Source organism: Lepidochelys kempii, chromosome 8, assembly GCF_965140265.1.
Source record: "Lepidochelys kempii isolate rLepKem1 chromosome 8, rLepKem1.hap2, whole genome shotgun sequence".
Lineage (NCBI taxonomy): Eukaryota > Metazoa > Chordata > Testudines > Cheloniidae > Lepidochelys > Lepidochelys kempii.
In genome coordinates this window covers 15,325,606-15,336,759 of record NC_133263.1, presented here as the reverse complement: position 1 = coordinate 15,336,759, position 11,154 = coordinate 15,325,606, and the positions used below count along the sequence as shown (strand labels likewise).

General features: G+C 47.5%; 1 long non-coding RNA gene across 1 annotated transcript; it reads right to left on the bottom strand.

Annotated features, from left to right (window-relative positions):
* Positions 1-6,013: 6,013 nt before the first annotated feature.
* Positions 6,014-9,204, bottom strand: LOC140915640 (uncharacterized). The gene is made up of 2 exons (XR_012160227.1): positions 8,223-9,204; positions 6,014-6,071 (listed from the first exon to the last, which is right to left on the bottom strand). It is a non-coding gene; the product is annotated as an uncharacterized lncRNA (long non-coding RNA).
* Positions 9,205-11,154: the final 1,950 nt, after the last annotated feature.

Sequence of the window (11,154 nt, the reverse complement as noted above, 5' to 3'; positions counted from 1 at the left end):
TCTTGAACTACTGAGTCTCCTCTCTGTGCTCTTTCTTCTGGACCATGCTGCCACAAATAGCTCAGCTGTAGCCCATGTCAGATGAATTTGTGGGCTACACTAAAGTTTCTAGTTGTGATGTTCTCTCCCCACATAGCGCAGGATGTTACACGCCAGGTAATTGTCACACAAAGACAAGAATTGTCAGATGAAGTCCCACCCCATCTAGATTGAGGGCTCAAAGAAAGAAACTGGCCAGCACAACGCACACACCAAATACCAGATAAATCTCAAAACATTCACCAAACCCATACGTGCAGTCGTAGAAACGAGCAAGTGCATAAATCATTGGCCCCATTGGGCAGTCTCAGCAGAGAGAATAAGGCCTGACTTGAACAAGAGGTAGTTTTTAAACAGCAGGGGTGCACTGATAGGGTGACCAGACTGCAAATGTGACAAAGCGGGACAGGGGGTGGGGGGTAATAAGAGCCTATATAGGAAAAAGACCCCAAAATCGGGACTGTCCCTATAAAATTGGGACATCTGGTCACCCTATGCACTGATGAGAGTGGGAGCAGCACATGTGGGAAGCTGGCCCTGCATCTGCTGTATGATCAGATGTCCTCAGTCTCATGGGACCCTTAACAAAGCAGGTGGAGGAGGAAGGAGACTTTTTCTTTTGTGAAGCGGGGAAGCAGCGCAGAAAGAGACTTTGGGCATGTCTACACTGCCATAAAAGACCTGAGGCACCAAGTCTCAGCACCTGAGTCAACCCACCCGGACATGTGTGGGGCTTGGGCAGCAGGGATAAAAAGAACAGTTTAGATGTTCAGGCTTGGGCCAGAGCCTGGGCTCTGAAACCCCATGAGGGTGGAGGGTCTCAGAGCCCAGGCTCCAGCCCAAGCCCGAACATCTACACAGCTATGCTTAGCCCTGCAATCCCAAGTTGACCCAGGCTCTGAGACTTGGTGCCATGTGTCTTTTTTGGCAGGATAGACATACACCACACAGCCCCAAATTCAGGTTCTGACAAGCTGTTTCTCAGTTTTCCCAGCAATGACGTAACCAGGTAAGACACCTGCAACTTTAATGTTAGCAGCCGAGAAACCAAACTATTATATCAGCTAACAAATCACAATACCTGGCCAAGAAACACGTGGGCCCAAGCCTTAACTAGGTCTCTCCACTACCCATAGTGCTGCACTCACCTGCTTCATCTGATTTCCCAGTAACTGTCTGAAAGGAAGCTTACTTCAGCCTGCAGCTAGTCAGTCAGCTGGAGTTAGGTTCTCACCACTGTTTCATAATGAACTAGTTGTGGTTTTCCACTCTCACATTACGGGCACCTCATGTTTCATACAGAGGAATAAGAACCCACGGGTGACTTTATTCACCAGGTTTTAATTAATGAGTGCCTAAGCTAGGCTGTTTGTAGTACTCAGTTTATCCACCTCCATAACAATAAAAATAGAAGAAACTTTAACTATAAGTTCACCTCCTTATAGACCTTTCTAGCACTGAGTAAAGTATGTGGCAGATGGGATTCCATTCAGATTTCTTAGCATTTCCTCTAATATCAGACTTTCGCGAACCTGAAGTTTCCTAGTCACAAGGATTGTGTTCCCCTCAGTGTCTCCCCCAGCTCCCAGCACAGCTTTTTGTTTTGGAGGAGACAGACTAGCAAATGGTGGAGGAGTAATGAGAAGAGCCAGTGTGACTTTTGAGAACACTTGCTGCCTTCTGTACCTCTGCTGAGCAAACCACAGTGTTTCCTGAACTGAGGTGTGAAGCACAAAATACTTGACATAGGCCTAGCAGACCAACCGTCACTGGTAACAAACAGAACAGTGATCATTTCCTGGTCTTTAATGTATAAATCAGGGAGCACCGATGTATCTGTTTGCCAGTGCGTGATCCTTGTTCCACTTAAGGAGGGATGTTCAAGGAGTTTTACTCCAGTATGGATTTGTCTAATCCCTTTTTAACCTATTTCCTACCTAGGAATTTCTAGTGTGTCCATTACCATGGTATCTAGGCTCAAGGGGCCTGAACTAATGGCTGCTGAAGCCAGCGGGACTCTTTCCTGTGACGCCAATGGGCATTGGATTAGACCCTGAACACAGAATTAAGAATCACCTAACAAACCGTCTGCAGTGGCATCCTCCTCTTCCCTACCTCTTATGAGGCTGTGACACTGGTGCTTAGGTGCCAGCTCATGCCAGGGCCCCTAGGCATAGGTGCCGGCTTCCTCTGGGCCCCGGGGGTGCTCAACCCCCCACTCCACCCCAGGCCTCCACCCTATCCCTTCCCCCAAGTCCCCACCCCGCCTCTTCCCATCCCCGCCCACTCCCCCCAGCGTGCCCAATCCCCACTCCTCCCGCTCCTTCCCAGAGCCTCTTGCACGCCGTGGAACAGCTGATCGCAGCAGGCAGTAGGCGCTGGGAGGGAGGGGAGGCACTGATTGGCGGGGCAGCAGGCAGGCAGCAAGTGCTGGGGGAAGGAGGGAGCTGGCTGCCAGTGGGTGCTGAGCACCCACAAATTTTTTCCTGTGGGTGCTCCTGCCCTGGAGCACCCATGGAGTCGGCACCTATGCCTCTAGGCCTCAACGAACACTGACAAATGCATAGATGGAAACCAGTCTGGCTCACCTGTATGTTAGCATTGTTAAAATAGATGTTAAATTGATAAGAATGTGTTTAGACTTTATGAAAGAGCAAGGGTTTATTTTTATTTTTTTAAATCATCTGGCAATGCCCAGGGATGAATAACACTTTTTTCTACAGACTTCCTGATAATACCACAACACAGCAATAATATTTGTAGATCCCTTGTCATCCTCCAAAACATTTCACAGCTATTCATTGATTAATTCTCACTACAGCTTTGTGAGATAGGGCTTTGGTACTTTACAGGAAGTGTGGCAGAAAGCATAATTGAGTCGACTGCTCAACACCTCAGAGGGAGTCAGTGTCAGAATAGGGATTAGGGGTCAAATCCTGGCCCCGTTGAAGTCAATGGGAGTTTTGCAATTGACTTCAGAGGGTCCAAGATTTTACCCTAGGATTCAAAACTTCCTGTATTCCAGTCCTGTGCTCAGAACATCTTCCAGCAGAACTCATTAATGAGAGTGAACTAAAGAGAACAGGACTAATCTCTTCAGAACCCAGCATGAAGGCTTGTAGAAGACATTCTACTGCATTCTTCCAGTTACAGTGGGGAAATTATCACAGGTGATGTGGTTCATGAGAAACTATCCTGCTTTCTCTTCTTGGTTACAGTGTTATCTTTTGAGGTTGGCTTCTACATCAAAGATGGTCTTAAAGAGGGAGCAATTTCCTTGTAAAACCTTGACTTTATTTTGGGCAAAAGCTGGGCAAGGCCTCTCCTGTCTCCTCACATTTTAATATCCGATGGCTATATTTATCAACAGGAACTTGTCCTCTGTGGGATGTAGAAGCCAGAAGCAAAGCATCGCTGTTGCAAAGCGCAGAACAGTACATATTTTGAAATAGAACAAGAAATAGTACACTGAGGAGTGAGTTTGGTTTTTGAGGGAGCCTCTGGGGCCCATACAAAAGTACCTATATAAGTTATAATAGCTGATGTGAGTCATTGCTGGTTTTCAGACAAACACCTTTTCTAGCAAAAGCTTTCATGCTTAGCTAAGGCGTTTGTGAAACAGAGACACTATTTTAAATGTGTCACTTGTTGTTGTTATCAAGTATCATGCAAAAGAAAACCCCAAATCCATCATCCAAAAAGTCAATGAAAGATGCAGCAGCATTAACAGGAGTCCATATCTTCCCTCCAGTTAGGACATTCCAAGGTGGTAGTTCCCCGTAAATTGCAAGCAATGTCTCGGTTATGGGTTAACCTTCTCCAACACTGCTCAGAGACCGTAGAGGGATAAGACTGTCAACTGAAATTGAAATTTCCCTGTTATCCGCATGTGTGTTTGGGGAAGGTACAGCTAGAGATTTTGCCAAGTTGCAGCCTCTGTTTATTAATACATCTAATGCATTTGGGTTGTACTTGCAGTTCACCTGCTCACTGAAGCAGAAACCCTAACACTCAAATGATCCATATACCGGAAAATTGAAGTTCAGAAGAAAATGTGCTGTCTGCAGCTGGAGGGTACTGAAGGTGGGTCTCGTGTACAGATCTATCTTGCCTATTCTGAGCCAGATATAGGGGCCTAATCCTCCAAGGTTCTCAGTGTCTTCAGTACCCATTGAAATCCATGGGAGTTGAAGACAATCAACACGTGTGAGTGGAGAGATGGGGAGACATTCAGGGCCAGCATACTCTTTGTCCATTTGCATACATTGGCTTTGCCTATCCGCAGCAGAATTTAATTGCAAAGTTCATTTTTTCCTATGAGATCAAATTATGTTCCAAGCTAAACATGTAATTTTAAACCTAATGGAGGTTAATTAAAAGCTGAATAAATCTGAAATTCTGTGGCTCGGCAGAGCACTAAGAATTGCCAAAAGACTAGTACTACAAATAGAGAAATCCAAAAAGCAACCAAAAATTGAAGACTGGAGCACAGACATTGTTAGCTTGGCCACCGTGGAAAGAAGCTGTCCACCATAACAGAAATACCCAAGAAAAGCTCTCAGAAATATGCGATGCCTTCCTGAAAGTATCTGAATTATCTTATTGAATGCATGGGCGTCCCTTTACCTTCCTCTCCTCTTTACGCAATTCCTTCCCTCCCTTTCTCTATTCCCCTCCTCTGAATTTTGCTTCTATTCTTTATCTTAATACTTTTAAACAATTGGATTTTTATAAACAAATTTTGTCTGTAAATTGTTTCATATAAATAAATTCTTTGTATTTTAACCATTCATATTACATTTCAAGTATAGCTGCGTTTAGGTAGCAAATGGTTAATATAGGGAAAGTTTATGTATTTTGAGAAGTTTACATATAGTTTATGTTGGTTTTTTCTGTATATATATTTTAAAAAATTAAAAAGTTAATAGGTTTTGGGGTTTTTTTTGCCTTGTCTGCCAGATCTCACCAGCCTCTATTGCTCTGCCACCATTCAGGGCAAGGCAACAAGGGGCCCAACACGCATAAGAGAAATAGGCTGAATAAGGGCTTGTAGGGGGATGGGAGCTAAGTGCAGCGCCAGGGGTGGAAAACCAAGGCCCAGGCCTGAAAAGGTTGCCTGCAGAGAAACAAGAAGAGCAAACACCAGATCTGGCGACTGTTTGGCCCCTCTGTGCAAGGCCTCACATAGCACTGGGAGGAGGGAAAAGGCAGCTTCTTCCCCTTACGATGTTATAATGCAATGTTTTACATGGGAAAGTCACACCACAGGGTACGGCTACCTTACGCGTTTTTTACCCCTCTCTCTTGCTCAAGGTGATCCATAAAGCTCTCCTCTCAGAATGGTTAACAGCACAGTATTATCAGTCAGTGCCCTAAGGTCAGCCACTATTCTACCAGACAGCTATCTGTTTCCCACCAAGCCCATACATCTGGGATTTACTAGTTATCCGTAACTCCTACTAGGGAAAACAGAATTAAACACACTTTGCAATGTTATTGCTAATTTAAACTACAGACAATTATAGTTAAAAGTATGATCATTTACTACACACCCTGCTATAAAAACACCAACATAGCCAATTAACAAATAAAACAGACTCAACTGTCACTGAAACCAGGGCTGAGACATGACCGGGTTAGTGTTTTTGTGCCTGTAGGTGATTGAAAACCATGGGAAAAATCTTGAAGTAGCAGCTTGCTGGAAGAAACATTTCTGACCCAGGGTCCTGCAATTTTCCCTACCTGCTTACTGCTCCTTTCCTCCTCTGTGCCCCTCTCACCCACCACCCCAAGCATGGGAAATGCTCCTACAGTGCATTCAGTACACCAAGGTTACATTTCTAGTGGTTCCTGGCAATTTTTAGCCTCGGTGAGCCGGTAATTATATAACACATTCAACACAGAAGTGATGTCAGAGTACCTGCAGTGAAGTGGAGCACACAGGCCCTTCAGGTCTGTCTTTGTAGAAGCAGCCATCAAAATCCCAAGAGAGAGTTTCTCAGTAATCCCTCAAGGGAGTAGTACATAGATTACTAAAGGAAATACAAAAGTCCAAGAGGGTAAACTGTTGTTTTTTGCCATACACAGCAAGGAGAAGCTCTCACCAAACTGAATAGCTTTATTGCTGTGGCCTTATACAGCTGGCTGAGCTATCCCAGAATCCCCTGCATTAGGATAAATCAAACTGCTGGTTCATGCCTATCCGTGCCTAGTGCTATGTAGCATCAAACGGAAGCCCCTATTGATAAGAAACAAAAGCTCCTGGGGACTCTCAATTACCAAAAGCCTCTAAACAAAACACACAGAATATATAGGTTTCAGAGTAGCAGCTGTGTTAGTCTGTATTCGCAACAAGAAAAGGAGTGCATTTATGCATCCGATGAAGTGAGGTGTAGCTCACGAAAGCTTATGCTCAAATAAATTGGTCAGTCTCTAAGGTGCCACAAGTACTCCTTTTCTTTTTACAGAATATATAGATAGTGAGAGTGTGCTGGATTAACACTGAAGGTAAAGAGACTCATGCATCCACTGCTTCCATCATTCATATAGGAATAGGAGAGAAGGAAAACTCTAGCATAAACAACAACATATTTTAACACACAGTGCTCTGGCCCCAGGTAAGACTTTCTCATAGCACTCTCCCTCTAGTGACAGCTTCCACTTCCTTGCAACTTTAAGAAGAAAAAGAAACATGACCTTCAGTCATGCTTGAGTGTTGATGTAAGCAGGGGAATAGTCCCGCTATTGTGGAGAACTTTCCTGGCTTCTGCACTATCCCGGTGAAGTGGGCTAGCGAAAGGATTTGAGTCCTCGCTTCCACTTCCTTTACCCAGTGGCCCCCCTGCCCTTGAGGGCTCGCCTTCCACTCTCCTGTCTGGCAGAATCCTCGTAACCCCAACAAGGCTGGGCCCAGGATTCCTGGGGGGCTCGACCCCCAACCCTGTTGTGGTCACCTAGGACAGGGGCTAGGGTGTCCCCACTCCGGGGTACTCTCTCTGCACTGGGCACTTCTCTGACCCACTGACCATAACATATAATTTAAAGCAAATACAAGTTATTAAATCAACAATTCATTTTAAAAAGAATAAGGAAAAATGGGAAAGGTTAAAGGGAACACATCAACCCGCTCTGTGGCAGGGAACATCACAAACAGCGTCTCTGGAATGTCAGGGCAGTTCACAGTCTGCTCCTTGTAAGTCCCAGGCCTCTGCTCAGGCCCTGGCTGTGCTGTAGGGATGCTGTGGGTTGGATACTTGCTCTGATGGGGCCACACGCTCTCAGGCTCTAAGGGGTAGGACCCTTCTTCCCAGTGTCGCCCCCGCCCTGTCGGGGTTACGATCCAAGCCTGGCCTGCAGAGCCTCTTGGCTGAGGCGTCACCCTGTGCTGGGCCTGCTGCCCAGGGTCCCCCTCGCTCTCCCCAGCTGCTCACCGCACCCAGCTCCGGACTGCTCCAGCCCCAGCTCCACTGCTCTGTCTCTGCACTGCTGTTGCTGCTGCTCTGCCTCCAGCTCCCTGGGCTGCTTCTCTGGCCCCTCTGCCTCTGGTTGCTGCAGCTCTGCTCCCAGGGCAAGTCTGCTCTCCCTGGGCTGTGCCTCTGGCTTTGGGGCTGCAGCTCTGCTCCCAGCACAGAGTCTGCTCTCTCTGGGCTGCTTTTCTGGTCCCTCTGGATCTGGCCCAGCTCTGCTCCCCAGCTCAGCTTGGGCCCCTGCTTTCTCCTTAGCTCGGCCCCCCTCTGTCTGACCCAGGCAAGTCCAGCTCACATGGACCTCCGTGGCCTCCTGACTCCCTGATTAGCCTGCCTGCCCTGTCATTCAGGCTGACCTGGAGCATTGGCCTCTCCCCATTGTTCCTGGGGACTGTCAGTCTCAGGGTCCTGATTTCCCATCGACCCCCCTTTTAGTACGGGGAGCTAGCAACTAAAACACCCCCACTGATTGTTAGTAAGGGGGCAACAGTCCCCTTATATTGACATGGGTTCATCTATGGTAGTGCCCAGAAAGGGACTGCTTGGGAACAACCAGACAAACTCTTTCTTCTAATTATTTTTTAATATTTATATTAAGGTAGTGCCCAAAGGCCCTGACCAGAATTAAGGCCCCATTGTGTTAGGTGCTGGACAAACACAAGGTTAGATGTGGTCTGTATCCCAAACAGCTTTCAGTCCAACCTCTCAGTCTCTTACCAGTCAGTGGAAGTGTTCGCAGTGAAAGGATACTCAGATCTAGCAAATGCAATGAGTCCAAGTCAAGACACACATTTTCCTTGTGTTCAGCAGCACTGTATTCCTGAATTATTTGGTGACAGGTTTCAGATTGGTAGCCGTGTTAGTCTGTATCAGCAAAAAACAACAACAAGGAGTACTGTGGCACCTTAGAGACCTTTTTAGCTGAATTATTTGGCACCTTCATGTATGGAAAATCAAGCTGACAATTGTGTACTGTAGACCAGTATAACTGAAACCATCTGACAACCCATGTGCTTGAGCAAGAAGAGGCAGAGAAGGTGATGCTGCAATAGTATAATCAAAGGCATAGCTCCCAATTAACTTTATTGCCAGTCTCTGAACAGTTTTCTAATGCTCTGGGACTTACAGTTTGTAGTGGCTGTTTGGGGTGGGAGGAGCCATCACTGCCTAACTTTAAATGGAGGGTGGGAGGAGAGACACAAGAGCCTCAGAGGCAGAACAGAAAGAGCAGAGAGAGGGTACTGACAGCAGAGACAGAGCACAAACGTGGGGGAGTGGAGCCTGGCTGCATAGGGAGCAAGGTGGGATTTTATTTGCCTTGCTGGAGAGACACAACTGCCAATATCCTGGTGTAACTATCTCCCTTGGTCTAACGTTTGTACAGCTGCTATAGCCCTTATCAAAAATAAACTGCCCACCTGAAGCTGTGATGGAGCTTAACTAAGAATGGAAGGACTGCAGTTAAAAATACTGAAATGCACTTCAGTCCAGTGATCAGGAGGCAAGTGACAAGCAAGCGAGTGAGAGAGAGGGGATGAGCTGAAACACCCAGTGCCAGGAAAAGAGAACTGAAGCGACCACCATTCTTGGGAAAGGAGAAGTCCCTGGGCCTGATTCTGATGTTTCTTAGCCAAATTTGTCATCAGTGTAGCTCTGCTGACTTCAGAACAGCTATTGCCTGATTCCTACTGGTGTAAAATTGGAGTCAGGTCCTGCCAAAGCCAGGGAGCAGCCCAACAGCACTGGGGAGCCCACAGCACTGTGTGGTGATGGACATGGTGGTGTTATATTTTTAAGCCATTATTCCTCTTCTCAGGCAACATCTTCTCAGGGGACAGGGAGCAGGGGGCGGTTGGATAGGCGGGGGAGTCCCGGGAGGTCTGTCAGGGGGCAGGGGTGTGGATACTAGATAGGGGTCGGGGCAGTCAGTGGACAGGGGGCGGTTGGATATGGGGTGGAGTCCCAGGGGGGTGGTTAGGGGCGGAGGGTCCCGGGAGGGGGCGGTCAGGGGACAATGAGGAGGGGGGGTTGGATAGGCGTGGGAGTCCCAGGGGACCTGTCATGGGGCGGGGGTATGGATGGGGTCAGAGCAGTCAAGGAACAGGGAGCAGGGGGGGCTGGATAGGGGCTGAGGTCCTGGGGGGTGGTTAACCGTGTGGGGTCCTGGGAGGGGGCAGTCAGGGGACAAAAAGTAGGGGGTGTTGAATGGGTCTTGAGTTCTGAGGGGGGCAGTCAGGGGGCGGGGAAGTGGGACGGGGCAGATAGGGGGCAGGGCCAGGCTGTTTGCGGGGGCACAGCCTTCCCTACCCGGCCCTCCATACAGTTTCAGAACCCCGATGTTGCCCTCAGGCCAAAACATTTGCCCACCCCTGTCCTATCATGATCTCTGGGAAACTTCTCTTTCTATCCTTCCTGTCCAAGGTCAAGGAGAATAATATTCTTAAATGTACTAGTGAATGTGGAGAAGGCCATTTCATCCTAAACATTCCTTTCATGGTAATTTTAAATGGGTTCAATCAGCCCAGTGGTGATTTTGTGTGTATGTTTGTGAAACTTGAGTAAAATGGTTTGGCCAGTTCTGAGAGGCATGCGGGGGAGAGAGGGGAGGAAGGAAATACACTTTGTATTTTTAAAAGCAATAGTTAAAATAACAGAGAGGGCTGCATGGGTCAGAGGATTGGAAATGAGAGACAGAGATGTTGATCTCTACTTTACTGATTCAACTCCACCTCAAGTCAGCAGAGAAAGAAAATAATTACCGTCCAATAGCTCTGACTGCATGAAATGATTTGTTCACTGCAGTTCAGTCTGTTCACAGCACAGAAGCTGCCATCACAAATAGCCTTGGTTAGCACCCTTGCTGTTTGCCTCAGAAGAAAGGTGAGAGGTCCAAATGGGCACAGAGACTGACCTACCTACGAGTCTCCACGGGAGATGCACATCGGGGTGAAGAAACCGGCATTAGTAGTATCCTGGGGCTGACTAGACCTGGTCACACTGACATCCTCTAGTCAGCCCCAAGATAAAGGGAAAAACCTAAGTGACTGGAAATGTCACTGCTGCACAACTAATCCATAGCAATTATTTTCAGTCTACTGCAACAGCAACAGTCAGAATGTCCAGGGATTTTGGATGTCTACTGCAATCGTTTAGAACTAAATCCACCACCAATACAGAGACAGGCTCTAAGGCAGGTTAAAACTTAGTAAAAAATTTGAGACTCAGTGGCCTAAAATCACCCACCAACTGCATTTTGTCTTTTTCTGCAACCCATCTAAGGTTCAAATTTGTGGGAGGAGCAAAATCATAGGCCAGCATCCTTCATTTGCCCTCCACTGGTCCCTGCAGCAGTACCCTCGGCCTTGGCATGACAACTCTGATCCCAGCCTGGTGTGGAGGGGAGTCCCAGCGGTGGGTGGGCTGGAGAGCAAACCCGCCCCACACTCACCTCACATCAGTGGCTACTGTTCTGCAGTGCTGGGCCTGATTCCCTGCCTCGGGTGTTCTGACCTGCTGCACAGGGTCACAGTGCCTCACAGGTTTGGCCTAGCTGTCCCCTGTGCCCAATTGAGTGAGTGGCCAAACTGGAGTGGTGCTGTGATCCCCATGCACCAGATTGCAATGCTATTCATTGGAATTTGGCCCAGCT